The following is a 27,818-nucleotide window of genomic DNA, read 5'->3' as shown; positions in this document are numbered from 1 at the left end:
ATAAATGAATGTGGCCTCTGAGAAAATTCTGCTACTTCATTCATTAATTTAAAAACTATATTCAGTACATGCTTTGTGTCAGATTTTGTTAGACTTTTAAAACTCAAATCTGTGTAATACACAGCCTTTTCATAGAGTAATTCAAGATCATTTGGAGATGCTCAATAGATAAATCTAGGTGCTCAGTAAATGAATCTAATATGCTATTTTATATGCCAAGAAAGTGATTTGGGTTCAAGATAATTTAAACAATTGTGTTAAATACAACTTAATCTATCAAAAATGTGTCAAGAGTTTTCTTAAATTCTTATAGGAAGGAGATTTGAGATCTTTCCTTATTATTTGTCTCACATGAATTATATAAAGAGATGTGAAAAACTCAGCCTAACTCAGTTATCAGAGTTAGATGGAAGAGAAATGAATCTCCCCAAGGAGACAGTAGAAGAAGAGGTGGTAACATGTTAAAACTGATAGAGATGGATGGTTGCCCAGCAGATTAGGGAGGGGATGGGCTAGCAGAATACAGCGTCTTTGATCCAGGCAGAGGCAGTGAACAGCTAAGGGGAACTGACTCAAGGAGATACTGGGAACCAGGTCATCAGGATCAGAGGAAATGTGGAAGAGACTCATTTTTCCTTGAGGTGTTTCTAATTTCTTCTGGTCTCTATTTCCACATATATGTTCTTTCCTTTTCTGAGTTTAAATCATCCTCTATTTCTCCCTCCTGCAATTCTTAATCTCTTCTCAAATATCTATAATAACATAAGTATGCTTACACTAATTTGAAAAAATATATAGCTACATTCCTCTGGTAATTCTATTATTTAAATGAGTGAAATGTATTAATATTTATTTGTCCTTAACAAAATACTCTGGTTTTTTTTTTATGTCTATGTACCTCTTAAATATATTTCCTTAAATATGTACTTCTATTTAGCTCTTGATTCAAAAGGAAAAATAAGTTTTTCACTCCTGAGATCTAAGAACCTTAAGGTAGGAGACATGGAGTCCACTGTGCCATAGCTTTCTTTTCAAATATAAATATTGTAGCTCTCAAGACTTTTCTTACTGGAGTATACCACATTTCACCAAAGAACACGTTTTAAACTAACATCTCAGGTAAGCTTTCAGCAGAACCCAATTATTCTCTGCCCACCTCTTCTTGTTCTTCTTAACCTGCAACAACTTAATCCTTACCCTGAGTGATTATTCAGTAATTATTTTGTGGGAGGCTGAAAATATTGCCTGGGGCCCCTCCGCCTACAAGTCTGGCCCTGATGCTAACCTGAAGTGTGAGGTGAGGAAAGGGGGTGAACTGAATCTGCTCCTGGTGACTCAGGGGTTTATTTAGCTGAAGGTGTCAGATGTGTGAAACTGTATTTACACGTAAGTGTTAGAAGAGACATTTCTGAATCAATTAGAAGTTTGTGAAATATGCACCATTTTTTTTCCAGCAAATTGCAGAAAATGAAAGGTGCCCCAGTAGTAATGAAGAATGACTTGGTTTTCTCAAGGATAGTTCTTAGACAAACACATATCAAAGCGTCACTTTGTGCCTTGAATGAGACAAAATTACCCCAAGTGTTATCAGCTTTCTTATTTTCCAACATTTTTACCTATGAGAAACATGGGTCCATGTAGTTTTTTATTTCTGTGTCATACAAAATGGGATGTATATAGAGGGTGCCAAAAAAAGGTATATGCATTTTAAGAAAGGAAAAAACTATTAAAATGTTAATACTCAATATATAGCAACAACAAAAGATAAATACAAGTCACATTTGACTTCTGTAATTACAAGAGGAGCTCAAAGTGGTTACTATCAGCGTCCAGACACTTCTGATTAAGGCGAACTACTGCTTGAGCAACGTTGACCAAAGTATCCAGTTGTATACAATTTTTTTGGCACCCTGGGACTATGACATGAAAAATTATGCAGCAGTGTTCAAAAAGAGGAAATCCAGAAATTGATGGCATCAGGTAAAAAAAAAAAAATTACAGCTTTGTATACATAAATTGAAAGAATGTTCAATGAAGACAAAATGGCAGTTCTGGCTTCAAAAACCAGGATATTTCTTAAATTCAACAACCATCTTAATGATTATTATAAGCAACCTAATTAGATAGCATCATTGGAGTTTAGAAAAAAAATATATAAATATCCCTTCAAAGGCATAAATATATTTTGGATCCACATTACTTGATGGAGGATATTCTCAAGCCACTGTTTGGTGGTGAGACTGTAGGAAACAACAGAAGAGTGTGAATAGAAGATATACAAGAAAAGTAAGGAAGCTACAGAAAAGTGGATAAAAGATGAGACATTTCAATAGGGACAAAAATATTAAGACAATGGATAGTGTGATAAAATTTTATAATACAAGGTTCACATGCTTTAAGTAAAAGTGAATTAACTTAAATAACTAGGATACCAGTAAATGATTAAAAGACCAACAAATAGAAGTCATTTTTACTCTCCAATTCTACTACCTTTCTAGACTTGAATAAACAGATGCGTTGAAGCCAAATTTAATATTTTCTTCTTCAAAAGACTCTAATTTAACATTAGGAGATCCCAAACTCTATAACTAACATTCATAAATATTAGCATAACTAATTCTGTATTGATTTATAGGATATGAGTATCTATGACATTGTCTACACATTTCTGGTACTATAAAGTTGTTTTTAACAATCTGAAATATTTAATCATTAGTCATTTTTAAAACTGTTGTTTGTTGCTGTACAATCGAAACTAATATAATATTGAATGTTAAGTGTAATGGAAAAATAAAAAAAATTAAACTGTTATTTGTACTAAAACGTGTTTATGTTAAAAGACTAACTGCAAAATTTAAAATCAGAACTTTTTTACAGTAAAGCTAGATCTGGCATCTAGTTAGTCTTTTTTTTTTTCCTCTTTTTTAAAATTGAAGTATAATTGACTTGCAATATTATATTAGTTTCAGATGTACAACACAGTGATTCAATATTTATATTCATTACAAAGTGATCACCACAATAGGTCTAGTTACCTTCTGTCACCATACAAAGTTATTACAGTATTATTAACTATATTCTCTATGCTGTTCATTACATCCCTGTGACTTATTTATTTTATAACTTGAAGTTTATACTCTTTAATCCCCCTCACCTATTTCACCCATCCCCCCATTGGTACTATAAATTTTTGTCTGGTATGTAATTGCCTGACTTCCAAAATTTCCCTCGTACTTAATTACATGTATGTGTGAGTTTTTGTGTTGCATAATTGAATATAGTGAACAATGCCATATTTGCAGTGGACATTTATTCACAATGAATATCCATAATCAAAGTGAAAAATTACCTAATTCCCAAAAATTGGAAACAAAAATCACCTGGAAAACGCATAAAATTAAATGGGAACTAGAATGCCAAAACAAAGCATAAAGCATTTCAGAAGCCCAGGTTGTTTGTTTGATTTTTGATGTAAATTTGTCTGTGTTTAAACTTTTCAGCACCATTTATATAAAAGGAATCAGTGCAGATATTTTCAATTTTGATTTTCAATATACCAATTTAAAATAAATTGAATCAGCTAGAGAGTTAATCTTTTCTATGTAAAACACCACAAGAAAATTGAACAAATACTTGTGTAAAAAGTGGAAACAGTGATGTGGTACGATTATGAAAACTTAAAGAGTCACGGCAAGTGTGAATTGATTATAGACTTTAACTTATTTGTTGTGACATTTAGGGAACAAAGATTTAGAAATGAATGTCAGGGAAATGTTCACATGCTATCCTATTCCTGTGGCCCTATTTTTGTTAGTTTCATTGGGGATTTGCGTATATTCTTAAAATTATTTTACAGCTCATTGACACTCTTAAGACAACTCCTTGGGAACTCAGAATGAATATAAAGTAATGAAAGAAGAATGCACAGGATGAGTATTTTGTTCACTGAAATCTCACCGTCAGAATTGCCTCAGTCTTTCTTAACAGCCTGGGGCTAGTCACAACCTCAATGTGTCAGTTTCCTCACCAGGGAAATGGAGATAATAATATTTATCTATCTGGTAGAAGTGTTAGGAGAGCTAATTAATGTTTAGAAAGGGCTTTGAGATCCTTGGATGAAAGGTACTCTGTAAGTACAAAGTGTTATTATGATTATTTTAATGGTTATGACTGCTGAGATATTAAATGTATAATGTTATACTGCCTATTCTGGTCTGGGTGGCACTATGGATTATATATCAAATGGATTAAAATAAATAAGTTTAATAATTTTAAAAATTTTTGTTTACATGAGTGGGCAGGATGGGTATCTTTTTCTGTATTTATATTCCTCGACATTTAAATTTAGTTTTGCTTTTTAAATTCTAATGGTAAAATCCTATTTAATAGATAAAAGGTACTAAATATGCCTTTATCTTAGAGAGACATGAAGACATTAAATGCTGAAGTCTACATACTACTAGAATAGCGTGAGTGTACTGTGAGCCAGCACTCCTGGAAGAAATAAAGTTTCTTGTTTCTTGGGGGACAACCCTGAGGTAGGAGGTTTGAAGGATTTGTATTCTCAGTAAGCCTTCCCTACCTTACCCAGCTTTTAACCAAGACTCTGCTTGACACAATGAAGAGAAAATAAGACAGATTTAATGGAGCAGCATGTTGGGAGGTTGCAGGTTATGAGATTGAAACTGAAAGTAATTTCAAAAGAAGATATTTAACTAGAGTAGAGATAAAGTGGTATGGACTCAAATGAGTCCAAAACTTACCTCTATGTTCATTTAGATTTTCAGAAGTCCAGTAATGAGGAATGGAGGGAATATAAAGAAATACAAACCGGTGTGAACATAAAATTTGTCAAATAATTGAATGAAGTATTCTAATTTTAAATCATTTGGGTTTCTTGAACCATGTATTTATCATAACTGTTCCTTTCTCATAAATCCATATTATATAAGTATATACAAAAAGATGAGGAATACATATATGTATGAAAAATATTTATAAATCAGAATCTGATTTTACTTTTGTGCATTGAGTCTGATTAAAAGTAGAAAGCTGTTTCCTCTAATGTAAACACATCTCATTTGTGCATTACAAACCAAATGTAAAAACAGTATTTTTTGAAATAACAAGAATAATAATATTGAATCTCAGTTCACTGACATATTTGAGCTAGTGAGAAATAATCACACCTGGCAAGAAAGTTAAAAGTTTATTCTAAACATGGAAAACTGAGATCCTCTGTCACAGATAGCGTGCCTATAATAAAAGAAATCAATAGGAGATCTCAAAAGTTTATTTAAAATATAAAGAGAAAGTAAGTTTAATTTCCGTTGCATCAGGAGAATTTGTGCTGTGAACTTTACAAGTGAGGTTCATTCATTATATTATATTTTGCGAAAGTGATCAAGATTATAGATTTTGTTCATGTTTCTGCTCTTAAACACTACCAGTTTTCAGGATATTTTGAAGAAGTTAAAGCAGAAAATGGAAATCTAGTTTGCTTTATGCAAGCAGATGCCTAGCTCATGGACACTCTTTGAAGAGATACACTTGGCTGGTTTTCTTTAGATTTTTTACATAAAAGCTAACAATTTTCTTATAAAAAAAATGGAAACATTTAGGCTGTACAGATGGAATGAGAACCGAGAGCTCCTGTTCAATTTAAGAGACAAATTCCAGTGGTGCCGCTGTGTAAAGGTGGAATGTGCTGCCTGAAAAAGCAGTGCAATCTCCATCCCAGGAGAATTCCCAAACTAGGTTTGAGAGTTACATGGTGGTGCTTTAATCTAGAATTCACACTTAAAATGGGTAAATAGATGGTTGTCCCCAGGTTGAAGATAGTATTTCCCTCTATCTGGAGATTCACTGATGCCAAAATACCTCAATATATTTTAAAATCTAGACATTGATGTCTAGCATTTTTTAAATTAAGTTACTTTGAAGTTATGTCAATTGGACAGTGACATTAATTATTGTACATTAAACAGTAAAACAGAGAGAGAGAGAGAGAGAGAGAGAGAGAGAGAGAGAGAAAGGGCGAGAGAAGGAATCATATCCTCACTCAGGCACATGGTGCTTCTTCAGGCCCTCCTGAACCCCACCCTGCTGCTATATATCCTTCTGGCCACCCCACATAGAGTCTCACTGTTGCGGGCAAAAAAAATGGACGCATTTATAATTGAAATTATGCTTCAAATTTTATGCTACTAAGGTTACTGTAGTAAAGTATGCATACCATAAAATTTACTATTTAAACATAATTCAGTGTACATTTCAGTGGCACTAAGTACAATGTTGTACAAAAATTTCCACTATCCATCTCCAGAACTTTTTCATCTTCCCAAACAGAAACTCCATCCCCATTAAACAGTTACTCCCAGTCTCCTTTCCCCCAGTCCCTGGTAACTTTCACTCTTTTTCTATGAATTTGCCTGTTCTAGGTAACTCATATAATTGGAATCATATTTGTCCTTTCCGCAACTTTTTTCATGCAGCAATTTTTTATTATTTTTTATTTTTTTAACTAAGAGGACGGCCTGAATATTTCTGGCCATGTGGATAAAGTCTGGGCCCAGCTTAGATTCACACTGTCTCTTAAAGTTCCTTGTCATCCACAAAATTGCTTACAAACACCTTCAGTATGAAATTTAAAAAAAAAAAAAAAAAAAAAAAGAATTGTGCCATAACTGACTTCTAAATGTACTATTAGTGAAATGACCAGAATATGTTAATGACTGATACTAGGTGTTTTTTTTGTGTGTTTTTTTTTGGGGGGGGGTTGTTGTTGTTGTTGTTGTTTCTGTTTTTCTTTTGATACTAGGTTTTTAATAGTAAACTCCTATGAGGGTATATTTGCCTAAACCCCTTTGAATCTGCTATTGTGTTGCTTTTTTAATGCATATGTTTGGAAAGTTAATAAGCTACCTTTAATCATTATCCATTTTTTTACCAAAAAATCATAAAGTCTATTTACAAAAGGATTTCTTATCATTTGATCAACTTTCGCAAAACTTGGACACTCTTGCTCTAATTCTTATCTTTAGTCATGGTCACATTTTTCTCATGATTTATACCCTTTGCTGGTTTGGTTCCATTATTTTTTCTTTAAGGTTGCTGGAAGTTGGGACTTTTTGTAATGTTGTGAGGACCATGAAAGCAAAATCAAGTGGAACAAACAACAGAGTGGGTTGTTTAGCCCTAGTAATTGGATGATCAGAGATAGGGTAAGCTCCATGGTTGCCAGATTACATGGTGATGTGTCTTTCTTTCTGCTCTGCTTTCTGGGATATCTGCTTCATCTCAAGACTCTTTCCCAACCTGACTGCAGAATGTCTGCCAGAAGCAATCAGGACCACACTCCCCCACTGTCACCTACAGAGACAGTGAGAGCCTGTACTTCTGTCTCAGCATTCCAAATAGGAATGCCAAGATTCGTTGTACCCCTAACGCTCATGCCCACCACCCCTGGACACCTGACAGTGACCAGGGAGCTAAGAGAATGTGATTAATGACTTCAGGCTACTGAGGGCTTGTTGCTGGTTGGCCATCAGTGCTTTCAAAAGAACCTGGACTACAATACTGAGGTAACTCTGGGAAGTAGGAGGAGGGGCAGAAAGGAATGCATGCATGTCCACCGTGAATGACTCATTTTTTTCATCCCATGAACAAAATGCAGAAATATTTTTAAATTACAAAAAATAACATTGCAAAGTATGAGACAATCATGGTCTCAGGTGGAATATTTCAAGTAGATATTTATCACTTTACTATGCAGAAAGCTTGATGCTCCACCTTTTAATTGCCTAATTTAGAAATCTTGGAAAATAGGGATAATGTTTGGATGAAGGATGGTTTACAGAACACACAAAAAGATGACTCTCATCTATTTTCTTGTCACAGGATTAGAAAATAAGATGTTTAAGAAAGCAGAATTTATATCTACAAGGAAATATCACATCTATTCAATCAGGAGTTTTAATCTTCATGTCTAGCATAGGAACACTATCTTCTAACAAAGTAGAATAAGGAAAAATAACATGCAAAACCAAGAAAGTTACTTTGGTTCAATCGAAATAGAAAATAATGAATAACTTCCCCTTTTTATTCCCCTTCCAGCAATTATATCACTGTTCGCTTATTTTTGCAATTAAAATAGGAAGGGCACTAATATAAAAGTCAGGATACATGCAAATACCTGGACTTTCATTTCAAATTTTGAGTATATGCCCTTGGAAAAGTGACTTACGATAGAATTTTCTTTCCCAATTTCAGGGAACTAAGCCCTAAGCCTGATTTCAAAATTTATTAATTTCAATAGATGTTAAAACTGTAGATGTCACATACAGATATCTACCTCTAGCTTCTGTCTCTGGCAGTACAGAGGACAAAGTACCCAGGCTAACCCTTTGAAAACAACTACACATTCTAGATAAAACAACTTAAAAAAAGAACATCTTAAACACATCTAATAGGTAATGTATAAACAAGATGCTCTGAAACCAATAACTAAATGAAAAGGGGGAGTTCAAGGTAAAAGCAGTGCACTCACACTGTGTTAGCCTGGGGAAACTTAAATATCACAATAAACTTTAGCTTCAAATTTCAGGACCTTGTTTTCTTCTTCCTCTCTCCCATCCCTTTGCTTCTTATGGAAAATGGCTAAAGCTAGAAAAAAGTAGGTAATCAAGAAAGTGGTGGTGTGTTTGGGGTTCAAAGAAATGTCAGAGACTGGTGGAGGTGAAAATCAAAAATGCAGTGAGACTTAGAAAGTGATGATGGGGCTGGGGCCAGCCAAGCAGTCAACCAAGGAGGCAGTAAGTAGCAGGACCATAGTCTGAGTAGACAGCAGAAAGGGCATGGCCAAGGAGGTAGCCAGCATGTTTGGGACGTTGGTTATATACAAGAAGATTGGACAACTAAGTAAATTGCATTGAGGGTAATGGAAGTCAAATTTCTCACTATCAGAAACATAGACAATGGGGGAAGTAAGCTAGAATGAACACAATGGTATTATTGGATTGGAATTGGAACTAGTACATAAACTCACAGGATAACTAGATGATAGACAGACAGATAGATAGATAGATAGATAGATAGATAGATAGATAGATAGATAGATAGATAGATGATAGATAGATACATGTAGATAGATAGATATAGATGGAAATAGATATAAGAACATCAATCTGTGACACACACACACATTTTTTCTATTTATTCATTTATTTATAAATATGGTATATTTATATTTATCCATATATTTCCTACCATGTTTATTGAGAGGATCTAAAACAATGGGACATACAGACATACATATCAATGAGAACACTGAGCATCCAGATCTTGGTTTCTATACATATAGTCTTCGACAAAGAATCAGGCTCCTTGTAGAAATGATTAATTCCAAGACTAGGACATGAGAATCATAAGACGGACCTGAATCTTGTGTCAAAAATGAAGGAACTCTCAAAGACTAATAGCAGCATATGAAAATGACAGGCAACAGCTGAAATAGGCTCAACTGACTAAATCTATGCCAATTTCAACATGAAAATAAAGAATAATAAATGGATTATGGATGATTTAAATAGATAAAGTAATAAATAATTTGGGAAGAAAACAGCACCTTATTACAATGGAATGACAGCTTGTAAATGTAGAACAAGTGATGGAAATAGAGGAGCACTTTTTGGCAGCCATCACAGTTCTGGTTGATTCGGGTAAGTCCTGGATTTAAAAAGTAGTACAACTAAAGCAACAGAATAAGATGATAGGTATAAATATAAAAATATCAGTGATTACAATACATGTAAAGAGACAAAATGACCCATTTAAAAGACAGAGTATCCAACCAACTGTAAAATAAATGCAGCTCTTCCAAGTGGACTCAAGACCTAAACAGAAGACCTAGAACTACAAAATTCCCAGAGGAAAATCTTCAGGACATTGGATTTGGCAATGAATTCTTAGATGTGACACCAAAACCACAAACAACAAAAACAAAGTAAGACAAATTGGACTACATCAAACTTAAAAACTTTTCTGCAGCAGAATAAAACAATCAACAGAGTGAGAAGACAATCTGCAGAATGACAGAAAGTATTTGCAAACCATGTATGTTAATATCCAGAATATATAAAGAACTCCTACAAATCAACAACAAGAAAAAAAATAACTTGATTAAATATGGGCAACATACTTGAATATACATTTATCCAAACAAGATATAGAGAGGGCCAACAAGCATATTAAAAGATGTTCGGTATCACTAATTATCAGGGAAATGCAAATCAAAACCCCATTGGGAAAAAAAATGAAATAAATGAGTTCTTAATCTCACACACACACACACACACACACCCACACACACACACACACAGATATTACCTCATACCCTTTCAGATGGCCACTATTTAAAAAAAAAAAAAAAAAAGGAAATAAATGCTGGTGAGAATGTGGAGAAATCAGAGCCCTTGTGCACTGTTGGTGGGAATTTTAAATGGTTCAGCCACTATGAGAAACAGTATGAAGGTTCCTCAAAAAAATTAAAAATAGGTTTACCATGTGATACAGAAATCTCACTTCTTGGTATATACTCAAAAGAATTAAAAACAGGTTCTCAAAGAGATAGTTGCACACCCATGTTTATTTCAGCATTATTTATATAGCCAAGAGATGGAAGAAAATTAAATGGCCATCAACACATGAATGGATAAAGAAAATATATGGTATGAAGCTCAGGCACAGTCTAATTCTGACTATTCATAACACCATTTGACGTGGGGCTCAGTGGGAATAGACCCTGAGCAGCTTTGATCATGGAGATGAGATGGGAATCTGGACATGGAAATTGAGCAACTCTTTTAATGCCATCATGGTCCGTATATTTCTGTCTAATGGGATAAATTTCTTCTCATTGGAGACCTCAGGTAAAGAGGTTCTCAGCATTCTCATGCAAAAGCAAAACTGCAACATATACCAAGCACATAGAAAAGCCATACAGAGAGTTTATGTGTAAAGCAGGCAACATTACAGCACATTAGAATGAAAACAATGCTCTATTTTCTAGTTGATAAAACTGCAAATAAAGTAATTTTCAAACAAGATAGTAATAAAAGTGGGGTTTTTGGAACTAAATATGAGGAGGAGCCAACTGCCCAGCTCAGCCTATCAGGGGAGAAGGTAGTCTGAAGGCGTAAGGCTGTGGAAAGCAGAAAGAAATCACTCAAGTCCGCAAAAATATTGCTGATGTCCCTGTCTCTGGCAGAAGGTTTTTGCTAGTTTTTCTTCACAAGGAGAAGAATAAACATTTGCATTAGAACCTTATATATAGTGTGTCTGGGTTGTTGTATTATTTTCTTTTTTTGCCTAAGTATAGTAAAATTGTAGGTAATTCTTGTTTCTTAAAATAAACTTAATCATTCTTAAAGAATCATTTTTATGTTTTGAAAAGGATTAGAAAAATTAATTGGTCATCAAGATTTAAATGAGTACTCTTAAGCATTACTTGGCTATCACATATAAGGTGTGGTGTACCTTCATTACAGGATGTAAATTTATATTTTACAAGTATGTTTTATTTCCATGTGTTTGCAACTATTTAGCATCTCTCTCTGCATTTAAGTGCTATTTTATTGAAGTGCACACAGAAGACTTTGAAAATTTTTTCTGTTTAAAACAATAGACATTAAATATTATATCCTCTCATAAAAAAGAAAATGTGATATATACCTACAATGGAATATTATTCAGCCCTTAAAAAGAAATAAATGCTGTCATATACTATGACATGGACAAATCTGGAGGACATTAAGCAAAATGAAATAAGCCAGTCACAAAAGGGCAAACACCACCTGATTCCACTTATATGAATTATCTGGAGCTGAGAAACTCATAGAAACTGAAAATAGAATGTGGTTACCAGAGGCTGGAAGGAGAGAGAAATGGGGCGTTGTTGTTTATGGGCATAGAGTTTCAGTTTTGCAAGATGAAAAAGTTCCAGAGATCTATTGCACAACAATGTACATATACAGAGGGTGCCAAACAAATGTATACACATTTTAAGAAAGGAAAAAAACTATTAAAATTGTAATACTCAAGATAACAAAAGATGAATACAAGTCATGTGTATACATTTTTTTTGCACCCCCGGTAGTTAATACAACTGTACTATACACTTAAAAATGATTACGTTAAACGTATTTATCACAATTTAAAAAACACATCAATTGATAAGTCATAAATAAATAAATGAATAAATAAATAAAGCAACTCCATATTGTTTACAAGAGACACCCTAAAATGTAAGGAGATGGAAAAGATAAATGGATTACAACAGATGAATACTATCAAAATAAAAAAATTGGATGTTTATAAAAACATTGGACAAAACAGACATAAGAAAACATGTATTATCAGATAAAATGATAGTCACTTTAAAATGATAAACATTTCAATTCACCAGAAAGACATAAGAATTCTAACCTTGAATCACCTAACAACAGAACTTCAAAGAACTTAAAGCAAGAGCTGACAGAATTGTAAGAAGTAATCCACATTCTGGGAGATATTAGCACAGTTTTCTCAATAATGATAAATCATGTAGTCAAAAAATCAGTAAGATTATGAAAGCCTGAACACACAAAATTAGCAAAATTAAGTAAAGAAGCACATAGAATACAGAAACCATTTATTCTAACAATAGTAGAGTATGCTTTCTTTTTAAGCACACGCAAAGTATTTAAGAATACCGACTAAACTTGTATTATATAAACCACTACTCTAAGGATTCTTCAACCTTAGTACTATTGACATTTTGGTCCAGATAATTCTTTGTTTTGAAGGATGATCCTGTGCATTGTAGGATATTTAGCAGTAATCCTGGCCTCTGCTCACTAGATGCCAATAGCAATACCCTTTGCCCACCTCTCCTCACCCCTCTATCTCTACTGTTAAAGACATTAATGTATTAAAGACTTAAATATATAAAGAAAAAAAAAACATTTTAGAAAAACACTAAAGAATAATTTTGAGTTCTTAGGGTAGGGAGAATTTCTTATGAAAGATACAAAAATAGAAATGTACAAAGAAAAAATAGGAATTTGACTCCGTTAAAATTAAGAATGTGTGTTCATTAAAAACCATCACAAAGAATGTCAAGATCCAAGCCACATACTGGTGGGAATATATTTTTAACACATACAATTGCCACAGGATTAGTATTCAGAATACATAAAATAATTCTATACATCAAAAAGAAAAACATATGGTATAATTTTTAATGGGCAAAAGAACAGACACTTGACCGAAGAAGAAAATCCAAATGACCAAAATAATATCAGAAAATTCTCAATCTTAGTTAAGGAAGAATAAATTCAAAGTGTAATTGGTTTTCATTTCATACCCACCTGGCTGACAAAATTTCAGAAGTTTTAGAGTGTCAGGTGTTGGGAAGGAAGTAGAACAAGTTTTGAAATGTAAATTGGTATAAAAATTTGGAAAACAATTTGACCCCATCTAATCAATTTGAAGATGTGTACACCCTATTATCATGCAAGTCCACTCGTAGGTATATGTCCTAGCGTCTTAGTCTGCTCAGGCTGCATAGCAAAATATCATAGACTGGGTGGCTTAAACAACAGACATTTGTCTCTCACAGTTCTGGAGACTAGAAGTCAAAGATCAAGGCGCCAGCTGATTAGGTTTCTGGCAAGAGCACCCTTTCTGGCTTGTAAGACAGCAGCCTTCTTGCATTGTCCTGAGGATACAGCAAGGCTTCCTTGCTGAGGACTTTCTTTGGGGTATATTCATGGAGAGAAATCTCTCTTCTTCTAAAGCCACCAACCATACTAGATTAGAACCCACCCTAATGACTTCATTTAATCTTTTTAAAATAAATTTTTATTTTTTAATTATACTTGACACATTATATTAGTTTCAGGTGTACAACATAGTGATTAGATGTTTATATAACTTATGAAGTCATCACCCTGATAAAACTAGTACCCATCTGCCAGCACACATAGTTATTACAATATTATTGACTATAGTTGCTATGCTATACTTTACATCCCTATGACTCTTTTTGTAACTACAAATTTGCACTTCTTAATCCTTCCCCCCTTCAGCCATCCCCTCAATCCTCCTCCCATCTGGCAAGCCTCAAAATGTTCTCTGTATCTATGAGTTTGTTTCTGTTTTGTTCGTTCATTTATTTTGTTTTTTAGATTCCACATATAAGTGAAATCATATGGCATTTGTCTTTCTCTATCTGATTTATTCTTAATTACCTCCTAAAAACTATCTCCAGATACAGTTACATTGGGGGTTAAGACTTCAACATAAATGAATTTTGGGAACACAATTCAGGTCATACAACCTAGAGAATGTTTTGCAATGTCCACCAGTTAGCACACACAAGAATATTCACAGCCAACACAACTACCTGATGAAATCCCAGCCCTAATGATCTGTCAATCACCAGACACATAATGAAGCCATTGTAGACCCAGTTTAGCTGACCCAGACTAAAAGGACTATCCTAGCTTTCAAAAAAATAAAAAGCATAAAATAAATGAAATAATTTTTTTAAAGCCACAAGGTTCTGGGCTGTTGTTATGCAAACAAAGCTAATTGCTATAATAGACAATTCTAAATGTCTCTGAATTTACACATACTTCAAATTTATCCAAACTGAATTAAATGAGCAAATACTTATTATGTGCATATGTGCCTTTTTATAGGATTATCTAGGACAAAATCCCCTATTCTCTAGCTGGTGAGATGAAAAAAGGAGCTATACACCCATTTAAAATTTAGACTGCTCAAGGTGAAAATAACAGTTCAAGACAATCATTTTTAATAAATTTTACAAGGCATTGGGTTAGTAGCTAAATAGTAAATAAAATAAATGCTAAGACGAGGAATAGCATTTAGGCTCAAATTATCAGGAGAGTCATTAAAGAAGAGGTAGAATATAATTATGTAAATCATTTATTCTTTAATAATATTACATTAATTCAAAAATGTGGTCATTCAAGTAGAGTTTAACTTGGGACTTTTAACTTGAGAATTGTCATATGTTAAGAACCATGCCAAGTGATGACTGAATGATGATTGAGACCTGTTCGCTGCCACAAAACAAAGACACAGATACATAAAGCATAACAAGCAATTACGTAGAGGTATACACATGAGAATATGATAGCATAGATGTGAGATAGTTTGCACTTATGTACCTTTAGAGAATCTTTCTTGGAAGATGAGAAAAAGTTAGCTGAGGGAATAAATGTTAGAAGTGGTAGTCATAAGCAAAAGGCCAGACGTGTGAAACAACATGGTATGTTCTTATTACTAGCAGTAGGTCATTTATCCTCAATGAATATTGCAGAACTTCTATATTCTAATCGCTGTACTAAACAGAGAATACTATGAGGAGTAAAATAGAAATGTCCTAAAGGAACTTGTTACCAGTAGAGATAGTCACACAGTAAAAAAGTAAACAATCCACTGTAAGTTAAAAGTTATGAATAATACTGTGAAGAAAAAGGGCACAGAGCTGTTCAAAATCTAATGAGAAGCAATGGCTTTTCATTACAGGAATAGCATAATTTAATTTTCAAATTTAGCACTTCAGAATTTCTAAAATAAAAATTATAATACAAAGCAGGAGAAGTAGAGAAAGTCTTCTATGTCATGCTCAGTACTACCTGAATTTCATCTGAAGGTGAAGGTGCCCCTGAAGAGTTTTACGTATATGGACTGCGTGACCAGATTTATATTGACGATAATACATCAATTCCAGTGTGATCTGGAAATGTGAATGGAGAAAGGATGAGACTGGGAAAGGGAGTCAGTTAGAAGTTTCCAGCAACAGTCCAAGCAAAAAATGATGAAGACTTGACGATCTTAAATTTACTGTTGTAATAGAAGTACTGTCAATAGAGAATATGGATCTAGTACTTGAAGAGTTGGATCTGAATCAGAGAAAATTTTAGAATTATCACTGAAGGGAATGAGAGACGGAGCTGATTAAAGACACATAAAAAATATTGTTGAGTGGCCCGCATTGGTATAGGAGATCATACATGTTTTCATTGTTGTGTACTCGTAGTAGGCATCTGGTAATTTGTCTAGCACTCCTCAACATTTCATCTAGAAAAGCCTGGAGAACTTCTAGAAAATTTCTCAGCTTCCCTATGCTAAGTGTATCCCCCAAGTGGGAGCTCTATTGCCTTTAAATTACTTTGCCTCATTGGCTATAGTGACTGATATGTGAGTAGATAGATATCTGCCTCAACCTGAACCAATCCTAAGGCCTGAATGATCAGTGATAACTAATCACACTATTCACAGTTACTCACTTATTTAATCATCATTACGTTGCAATAAAGTAGATACAATTATTATTTCCTTTTTTTTTCAGATAAGGAAATTGAGGCACAGGGATGTAAAATTGTTCCAGGTCACACACAAACTAGGTTTTGAATTCCAGGTGTCTTCAAATCCCACTCACTCTTAACCACTGCCTAAGGCTGTCCTTGACAAGTTTCTTCACCCAGAAATGAGTATCTGTCCTAAAGTGAGTAATCAGAGCCCTTTCTTGGATTTCTGACCTTGAATATTAAGAATGTTCATCTGAGTCCATCTCTGGTGGTGTCGTTAGGAGCGCCCAGCATGGCTGCTGCCAGACACAATGCATCCAGGTGTGTGAAAGAAGCCAGACTGAGAAACTGTGGAAGACTTCCTGAAAAAAGTGTGTCTGTAGAGATCAGAGATAATATGAAGAAATATTTGAATCTCTGGTTGCAGTCATCTTTGAGACTAGCTGGAGCCCTGGCCTTGTATTAATGTGGTGATGGGAACTTATTCAGCACCCTTGCTGGATAAACTAGCTGAAATTTCAAGCTCATAACTATGAGTTGTGCGTAATGAAGGATACCAATCTGCATAGCTGTGGGAGATCTTTAGCAATGCTGAGTCATCCAGAGGCATAGCAGACTGCTGTGTAAATCCGGGCTGGGGCGTCACCAGGCAGTTGTGTGAGGAAGACAGGAAGGCAAATAAATTGAGCATGAGAAAGACAGTCACGTGGGAAAACAAATGAGATCAGAAGGGACGACTTCATAGTAGAAAATAAAGAAGGCCCTGGAAGTAGACTGAGTGAGTAATTTAATTTCTCAAGCCTCAGTTTCCTCTTGTCTGTTTCGGGATAGAAATAATTGCCTGTCTTTTTCATGTGTTGTGAGGATTAAGTGAGATAATCTACATCCACTATCTAACACAGTGCCTGGCATATATAGTAATTGCTCCATAGATGTTGCTGTAGTTGAGGTATGCACTTGGTGCTATGGGAACAGAATTTCACAGATAGGGATGTTGGAGCTGATACTGGAAGGCAAATTAAGTCAGATAGGTAAAAGGAGGCAGATATTCATTCCCTTGTCTTATGCTTCCATGGCCGCTTGTTCATCCCCCCCTAACCTGCAATACAGGTGATACTAGATTCTCCTACACACATTCCATAGAGGCTGAAGTCATAGCCCAAAAACTATAAATAAAAAGCTTCAATGATAAACTCTAAATACTATGTAAAGTCCCTAAAGACCAATATTTAAATCCAAAACCCTGTTAAGCACTTAAATTTTAGGTGTGTCTTTGCAACCAAAATGTTTAATTATTAAAACATGCATTTACATGTTTACCGATGAAATTTCTCCATCCTGTAACAAATGTGATTTCAGCTTACACTTTTTCAGTGAGTGATGAAGAAACTTCCAGATGGAGAGGTTTAATTTGTGAGATTTTTTCCCTAGTCTATTCACATTGGCTTTAACTTTCATTTTAAATTACAGAGAGAATTCCCAAAATTTCAAATAGCCCCAAGAGATCTGGTGAAATAGCTAATCTCTTTCCATGAGCATGCTAACAAAAGCAATTTCTTACTGAGCTATATGTTACCCAGTGGGACTGATAATGAATCTGCATTATGGTAACCTTTACAAGAAGGGAAGATAAGAAGACCTTTCGGGGAGGTGTATTTATTAGGTGGTGAGTATGTCTCTCTTTGTGGATTCTTCTGTTTAGATCCACTTTTTACTCAACTATGCCAAGACCTCTGTCTTTCTGCTTTCAGCAGCTCCCCTGAATTTATAATATCCATTCTATTGTATACCATAATGTCAGTAAATATCGAACACCACTGCGATACACAGCTTTCTCTGGGTTCAATTTCTCTCATTTTAAAGAGGCCCTTTACATAGTTGATTGTGGGCTTTATACTCATTTCCTTGTAGGCTTTATAAAGAATTCAAACTTCTGTTAACATTGAGTACTCTGTTTATAAATTGGAAAGGGGAAAATAAAAAACAAACTTGTGTGTTGTCACCCAAATATAAACAAGCAGCATTTACTGGGAGTCTCCTACAGAGGGCACCTTCACCTTATTGGAAACCCAACTGAAAGAAAAACTCAGTTAAGTAGCTCCAGAGACATGACTAAACCTTAAAGTCAGAAGCATTCGCTTGCTTTTGCTAACCAGTTTTCTTCTCTGTGGTATCTTTGTTACCTTATCTTTAATGAAAAAGAACTGGCACCCTCTGTATAATCATTCATAGGCCAGTAACACTACCTTATTATTATGTTCAGCTTGCTTGTGGGTGAGCTGGAGACAGCTGTTCATATTACCTAAGAGGCAACAGATCAATGAAAGGAAGGGAAGGACAAGTTTTGAGCTGCCTTTTTGCAACAATGTCTTTTATACAACAGAGGATATTTTTAAAGCATTGTATCAGAAAACAAAGGCTGATAATAAAGTAAAATGTTTACAAAACAACCGATTGCTGTGTTGTTACGATTAGTAAGTGCTTCAGACTAAAATTACTTAAATGGAAACAAAAAGTAAATATTTTTTTGGATACCGAAAATACCATGAGTTAAAGACTATAAATCTAAAGAAAGTAATTGCTATTTAGAACGTTCTGAAGATAGGCCTGTGTGAGTGTGTGAAAGTGTGCAAAGCAATTCCTTAACAGTGTTTCTGTGTAGCTAAACTATGAAAAGGTATTTTGGTGATCATATCATTAAAATAAGAGATTATCAAATTGTAAAACTGTAAGTAAATTTTCATAGACAATATTATTTAAAAAAAAAATTCAGCATAAGTACCATACACATTTAGAAGTTCAAAAACGTGTATGGATTTCAAATACAGCATTACTTTGTTGTTGATTTTGAGTGTCTTATGTTTTATGAAAGCTAATAATATTAACATACATAAATGCAATATGTATAAACATCACTTTGCATATTTACCATTGACAATTCCTGGTTAGGAGGCTGCTTTTGGATATTCAAAAAGTTGTAAGATTTATTAGAACATTTTGGCTCAGAAAACTCATTGAGAAATTGATGATAATTGTTCCTGAATATTAAGGTTTAATGTAATACTAAAGTCATAAGTTTATCTCTTTTCATTTGCATATAAAATGTTTGTTTAGTTGTTAATGCACCATCTATTATCTATTATATTTACAATGAAGCTTATCAATGACAGATTATTAATTTTATACTTTCATATTTTGTGCTTAGAAGTAATTAAACTTTCCATGGCTACTATTGGCATAGAGCATTTGGGAACATTTTTGCTTTCCTTTAAATTCAACTTGAAATGGACTACAAATAAGTGTAAATGTATTTTAGCTATTAAAATAAGTTTGCGTCTACGCCTTTTTTGAATACTTTATTTTGTCAAGGCCTAGTGTTTCCTATTAGGACCAAAATGTTCAGACTATTGAAAATGTCATTTCTCCTTTAGTAATAATTATCATCAATTTGTCTATCGAATCATTTGCATAAAAATATAACAAAGAACCTCCTGGAAAGCATGTACTTAAATTTGCTCACATGCTATTATCTGCATGTTTCAAAATCAGTTGAATTGGCTTCTGTGGGGAAAAGACCCATTTTCTTGTTCAGCTGAGTTGGTTCCTCATCCTAGAAAGTGCCTAGAGTAAGACCCCTATCCACCTGCCCAGGCCTTCCGGTCTCATTGTTGACATTTCCTGGTGTGCAGTGGTTTTTCCCACTTTGTCGCATTCCAGAGCTCAAGGAGCTTCTTTGAAGATACAAGGCCATTGAAGTCTTCTCTACTTTGCAGCTTCACTCTAAAGGGAGAGTACATGCAAAAGCCACGCAGCTCAGACAATTTAAATGGGGCAGCAGGAGGGCGTACTGTTGCTCTGCTGGGACTAGTTGTGAGATCCCTGAATCATCTCTTGGAGAACAAGTAGATAGAGTGAGCTTTTTTGAAATCAGGATGAAAAAGGATAGGAGGAAGAGGTTGGATAGTCCCCTAAGGAAAAGCAAACTAAGGTGGGTAAGAGGCTCCAGAAAAGTATTGTGTTTAATCAATTGCTGGTTTAATTCCTGATTTTACAAAGCACTTCAACTGGTGACTCTTATTGGTAGATGCTGCCATTTTCGAACCAAAGGAAACCAAGGTAGTCATAAAATTCAAGGAACCCCAGGGTATTTTGCCCTTTGACTAACTTTCTAATATCACATACTGGTTAAGTATTTCTCACTATCTCAAATCTTATGCTCAACTAACAATATTTTCCTAACTCCTTTTCAGGATTCTCCATCCTCATCATGCTGTCTTGTAGTACATAAGTGTATACATCTAACCAGCCACTGAGAACACATTAATAGCTCTCCTAGATAATATATGTGTGTGTGTGTGTGTGTGCGTGTGTGTGTGTATTATAGTGATATCATACTATATGATATTCACTATACTATCCTATAATGGTAGAAACAGGCAGAGAGCCATGATTCTAAATCCAACTCTGCCAGTCTATTATTTTTTCACTTCTCTTATATAGGAAATGAGAAAAAAATATTTTTCTCCGCTTACTTCAAAAATGTCTCCTTCATAGATAGCTGAGGGGGTGGGAATCAGTGAGGACTTGAGTCTACCTGGCTTAATCTTTAATCAACTTCCTGTGAGTGTAAAGGGAAGTTCTCATATTTTGCTAATTGTCAGTTTCCTCTTTTCCAAGATCGGGGGTGACATATAAAGATGAATCTAATGGGAGAGTGAGAGTTGCCTACAATTCCATGTTGGGAATGTTTCTGAGATTGCCTCTGAGCTTTAAGGGAAAGATCTGAGAACCATTTGAGATGTAGGGCATGGCCATGGGATGGGGACATGGCAGGATGAAATCCGCAATCCTAGGATTAAATGATCTTTCAGGCTCCCCTAACACAAAATTTCAATCATGTTATGGTGGTAACAAGACTCAACAGAGATAATGTAGATGAAAGTTTGTTCAGGATGAATATCTTTTTTGTCTTTAGCAACCAGTATACATTCAGTACACAAAAAAGTAAGTGTGCTTTGTATAACAGAGAATGTTATGTACATAAAAGTGATGGTGGTATTAAAGTATAAACTATACGTATTATTGCACACATCCTCTGCTTATTTATAGCTGAGATGTAGAATTTCATACACAATCCTACATTTTCTCACCAGACATAGCAGCATTTCAGAGTATACTGTCACTTATATTTTCAGTCTTGGTGAAGATACCCCAATGGACCTTGGATAACTACAAAAAAGATTTTCTCTGTATAGGTCCCAGATACAAGCCTTTGTTATGCGTTATTTTCCTAGATGTGTTGTATATTAGAATAGCAATTAGCATATCTAAAATTGTGTTATTCTTCAATATCCTGGTCTGTATCAAATAATATATGATTTGGGAATGAGCAGTTTACACAATTTGGGGACAAAGGACATGGGTGGCATAATACAGAAGCAAGTTTAATTATCCAGCCTTTCTTGAGCACCCAGCAACTGCTAAGCATTGCACTAACTATTCGAAAGGGACAGAAATGACTTGAGACCACCTGAAGATAAACAAATCAACAAGTGTAAAAGCATAAAATAATTGCCTTACCCATTGAAATGCATGGTGGAAGTTACTAAGACACACGGGGATCAATCAGCAAAGAATCCTAGATGTGCTTAATCTTGAGCCAATCAGTAAATTATAAATACTGACTTATATAGGAAATGTTGTGTTCCTTAGTTCCTTCTCTAAATACACAAGTGGGGATAGGCTTGACATATGAATGAACCGAACTCTGGTTCAAAAACTGAAGTAACTTTTACAACATATGAGAGAAGCATGAGATTATGGATGACAAGGATGCAACCACTCCCCCAAGGCCGGTGCTCAGAGCCTATACTTTGATTATTTTAAACAAAAATAAAGAAGCCTATGAAGAATTCTGAGGAAGTGATTTCTTATATAACACCCTGCTAGTATCCCACAGCTCCCTCCTGAAACGGGGTGGAGTGAGGGGTTGATCTGGGAAAATCTATTCAAGCAAAAAATTAACAACTCACACCCTGGCATAGACATTTTTCATAGAGGGCTGTGTTACTATTTGTACTGGTGATTTTTAAAAGTTAATTTCTAAGTTTAAAATGGTCCAAGTACATTCTCAGAGCCATTGTGTTCCTCCTTTTCCATTCCATTGTTGAAAAAGTCACCTTTGTTAGAAGATTTAACCTTTGCTAAAGCAGAAGGCTGAGACAATCACAACAAAACACCTCCCCCTTAAAACTAGCACTTTAGAGCCCTGTTAAATCAAAAGAAAAATTCTTTCTCTCCTCCCCAGTCCAACAGCCCCTCAGGATTTTAAATGGTAATGACCAGTTCATTTGAGAAAATGGCATTTTAGTGCTTCCCTTCACAAGCTCTTAAGGCGTATAAGGTGTCTCTTTCCCAGTGATGTGCACCTCCTTTTGTTTTCTGGCATTACTGGAACTGACCTGGCATGGATCACTGGGTGAGCAGGCAATCTTAAACACTTCTCATATAAATTACTGGTTCCTTTCCAAGTGCAATTGCTCACAGGGTAATACACCATTTTACAACTCTGATAGCAAAGTCTCTTCATTCTACTGGGTCCCACCCCGCGTACCCCCTCTCTACCCCCCCAGGAAATGAACAGACAAAAAGAGTGATGGAGATGTGAACCTCGGAAATGTGCAGTCTAGTTTAACCTCGCATATGCACACAGTGGGCAATATGGGATCCTTTAATTTTCCTATTTTACTCCGTTTACATCTTCTTTTCCTGCTTTAAAAGCCATCAGCAAAAACAAAAAAATATATATATATAAAGATGTCACACTCTACATATGCAGACACTGTAAAAAGCAAAGCAGTAATAAATATGGGTGTCTACTAAAATATATTTTTCAAAATTTTCCAGAAATGAAAACAGTGCTCACATTTTATAATCCATGTTTATTAGGTAGAAATGACACATCTTGCTTTCATGCAAATGAGGCTTATCATTAATTGAGCACTCCAAGATTCACTGGATGCTAAGGATGGCCACATTTTCCAAACCAATGTCTTTTTTCCCATGAACTCTAATGACAAGGTGTGTTTTTCCTGACAGTTGACTCGGATCAGAGCTTGCAGTATTGTATTTCAGGTTGTGGCTCTGTAAAACCCCGTAACTTTCTTTGAAGTTAAACAGTGTCAATCTGTTTCCATGTCTGAATAACTCTTAGAAGAGCCTGCCTGACCCAAGTCAACTCTTTGAAACATACTATTTCCCCATAATTGATGTTCCAAATGAATGTCCTTTCATAATAAAATGTGCTAGAAAACAAAACAGCTTTGCATCCGGCACAAGTTGCATCATAATTAAATTTTATTTTATTCCATCGAGGCATGCTAAATGTTGAGCAAAATATAATTTTAAGTAATTTGTTTGTATTCTTATCTGTAGGAGTTGGAAATTAACAGCGTTGCTAGTTTGCGTTTACTGTTAAGCCTGGAGAGCAGAGAGATTGCTTTGCAAACATTACAGTTATTATGTCTGCAGTTGGTACTCTTTGTATAAATTATTGATCAGCCAGCTTATTTTTCTTTCTGCTTAATGGATATTATAGCATAGCCGTTTACAACGCTATAGTTAAGGTTGTGTCAGCACTTCCATTATAATAAACCCTCTGTTACAGGGGGTTTATAACTTGTTGTAAAAATTTGCTCTGGGCTGAAACTTGACATACAAGATCTCAGGCTGGAAGGTGGAAATTGTTATTCTTTCAACTTTAAAAAAAATCTCTTTGTTCTGAAGGGTAATAAATAAATAAACAGTATTCTCTTCTAACAATCCTGAAATATCTGACTTCAAATAGAACAATTTTATAGGCTATTTGTTGGACAATGACCTCGTCTTTTATTTAATAAAGCAAAGAGAAAGAGAAGGGACCAAGATAATAAGTTAAAACAACAACAACAAAAGCAGACAGTGAATCAATAGAAACTTTTACAGTCAAGTTTAATGCATTTCCTCTAACATTACAAAAGTATACGATAATTTATATTTTAATATTAAACATGCATTTTCACTACGTATGACTTCTTCCCACCCTGTTCCCAACTGTGTCTCTCTTAAGCAATTCATGTATCTTGATACTGATCTTCTTTAGAGAAAAACATGTTTTTAGTTATTAAAAGAGGAGTGTGAGAATTAGAAAATGTCATATATGAAAAGGTACAATTAAAGGCAGAATATTTACTAGAAAACTAGGGATTTAAATATCTGCCTGACTTTTTGAACTTACTTCAATCCAGTTTGCCATTCCGCTCACAATGGCTTGATTTAAGAGATGAAGGGACTTAATCTTAATTTATACTATTCTAGATGCTTCTTCCTTGTACAATACAAATCTAAAATGATCTCACTGTGTTTGTTTTGTTATCGAATATTTGGCTGTTCAACTCTTAGTACCAACCCACAGATGGAATTAGGACACTTATACTGGAAATAAGTATTGATGGGCAATTATAACTAAATTATCATAAAGAGTTCACTGCTTGTCAGGAAAATGATGCAGTTTGGAGATGGAAAAACAATTACATGATGATTTCTTTGTATCTTCTTCTCTTTGTCACTAGTCTCTCTTCCCTGATAGGAGTTTAGAGATTCCTTAAAATGTGTTTCAAAACCAGCCACATGCCACTTTCATTCTGAACCAGGAGACAAGGGGGTGAGTAAAGGTTAGGGAAGGAGGAACAGTGGTGCCAAATCATGCCATCTGGCTCTAGATAATTACTATATGCATTGAGTAAGCATATATACAGTCCATGCATTTCCATGCTGTAAAACAAGTCGATGTTATTTATAATCATTTTAACCACTTCTTCATTAAGAGTGGAAGTTTGTAACATAAAGTTTGAGGGCTTCAAGTTAGAGTGTGTTCACCTTCAGCTCTCCACTTTCTGTCCTTTGGGTAATTTATCACCAAGCTCTCTGCACCTGATTAGAGAATGTGTCAATGAAATAAAAGTCGTATTCCTTTTTCTTGAAGAGAGGCCGGGGATTTGAAAAAAAGGGAAGACTGTGGAATTGAGAGTCACTAAAAGTCAGAAGTTGGAACCCTGAGAGGCGAAGCAGAGACAGAAAGGGCAAATGTAGAGAACTCTTTACTTCAGGCAGCAGTAGAGGTTTGTCTGCTGAGCTGATTGGTGAGGCCGTGTGTCTGAGTTAAAAAGGCTTGAGAGAGTTGCTTGGCATAATTTCTCCATCTTCAATGATTTACTACTGAAGTGTAAACATCAATTTTGGACTCTCTCCTGAGAAACGTTTAACAAAGTCAGTGAACTACTGGTACCCTGATTTCTTTTTAGATTTGCCAAACTTGCATAGCTCTTTATTAAACCTCTGCCTAAAGTTTATCTCAATCTTTTTTCTTTTTTCTGTTCAGGAAACAGGTCCATTAGTAAATATGTAGATGTTAAAATGATCTTCCTCTTTACTTCTCTGTTGTGATATATCTTAGAATTGTTCAGAAGTGCACTCTATTGTTAAAGCTATTTGTGCCGGGTGTGCTAATGCACTCTTTGATTGAGTGAATTAGCAGTCATAACAATCTGGCAGTCTGGCCATAGAAGTGTGCTCAAATTGATTTGTGTTATGGCTGGACTGGAAAATCTAGTGTTAGTTGTTTTTTGCCCTGGGGCATTGTTCGTACCAAACTCCACTTTTCATTTAATTTTCCAATACATTTTGAAAGATGGAAATGCTTGTGATCAACATTTGATCCACTTGCATTATTTAAAAAAAAAATTTCTGAAAGTAATTTCAGATTCCAAAAAACCTTGCTTTCAATTAGAGTAAACATAATTAGAGTGACGTCGTGCTCAGAATGGTAAGTCTCCTTTGGAATCTATTAAGCATGTTATCTCCTTGTCCTGTCACTGAAAGGGATTCAGTAAATATCAGAAGTATATATCTGTATTTTTCTGTGCATTCTTCCAACAGAACTTGGGACAAAATTTATAGAATGAAATTGTAATGAACCTTTTCTTGTTGCCCTATCTGCATACGCCCAAATTGTTTCTGTTTCATTTAGTGATGCTATAAAAAGAGGATACTCAAAGCTCTCAGGAAATTTTGAGATATTTAGAAATGTATTGCCTTTAAGCTATTCAATTATTTTTTTTTTGTATTCCAGGAAATATGCATTTTCAATATTTTCTTTGAAAAACTATATCAATTGCTATATTGAAACGCTGAAGATTTAAAGACATGAAGTATCCTGGTTTTGTCAATATTTGTATCTTTCTGACAATCTTCTGCTTTGCAGTCATTTACCAGAATTATAATGCAGCATGAATAAACCTAAAAAAAATGACTATTGATTACAGAGAAAGCATTGTGAAATCATTTAGTCAGTTTCCCCACTTGAGAAATCAGTGAATAAAATAGGTCAATAGATAAGGATGGAATGGATGTAATACAGTGCTATGCCTCCTTGGGTTATAAAAAGGTCAAAAATAAATCTCCAGAGAATTCATGATTTTATACTCATAAAATAAAATTACCCTTACCAAATCCCAACTATAAGTCCACCTTTCTACATATTTATTCTTTTTTTAAAACCAAAGGTTTTGAAAGTATATGTTTATGTTTCCCTGTTTCAGTAGAAGCATTTCCTTGTCACTGCCCCTTTTAACCAAATAGGATGCCCTCATTTTCCGGCTAAAGTGCCTCTTGTCATCCCAGGTATTCACCAGGACTTGAGCTGCAATAGCTACTCTGCATTTTCTTACTGTCTCCTGCAACCTTACAGCTCTTCTCAAAACTGCAGTTCATACTGTACTGAACTCTGCATCCTGGGCCGATTTTTGTTAAGTAATAGATGGTGAGACCTGAGACCATGCTCTCTATTAGTCCTCATTCATAGGGATAACGCGTGGGGGTGGGGGGGAGGGAGGGGAGGAAGGGACGAAGAGGGGAGGTGCCAGGAGGGGGCAGAGGGAGGGAAGAAGATACCTTCCCTGAACGGGTACAAGCTCAGCTTCAAACGATATCCTAGGAAAGAAATTAAAGACTTCTTAATTAGTGCAGCAATTATGCTTTCTTGGTAGCATTTTAATCAGTACAGGCCCTATCAAAGGACAAACAGAACGATTTGCAGGTCTTTGAATTTTAAACAGTCTTATTGATTTCAGCACAATACGTCTTCATAAAATACAGGGAGAATTTTCTAATATCAGTTACAGTACTTTGAGTTTTGCTTATGCAAATTGAGTGCAGGTTGGAGAAGATGAGATGGAGGGAGAGGACCTAAAACGATCAGAGATGTAAAACAATAAACAAGACAAAAGCTTTGAAAGCTAAAGATGCGATAGACAGAGTGAGAATTTGAAATTTCTGTGGAGTTGACTTATCTGTTGTTAATATTATTTGCCTTAATCATTGGTAACATTTCTCAAAAAA

This window comes from Rhinolophus sinicus, linkage group LG04 (genome assembly GCF_036562045.2).
Source record: "Rhinolophus sinicus isolate RSC01 linkage group LG04, ASM3656204v1, whole genome shotgun sequence".
In the NCBI taxonomy this organism is placed as follows: Eukaryota; Metazoa; Chordata; class Mammalia; order Chiroptera; family Rhinolophidae; genus Rhinolophus; species Rhinolophus sinicus.
Note: the sequence above shows the minus strand (reverse complement) of the source record.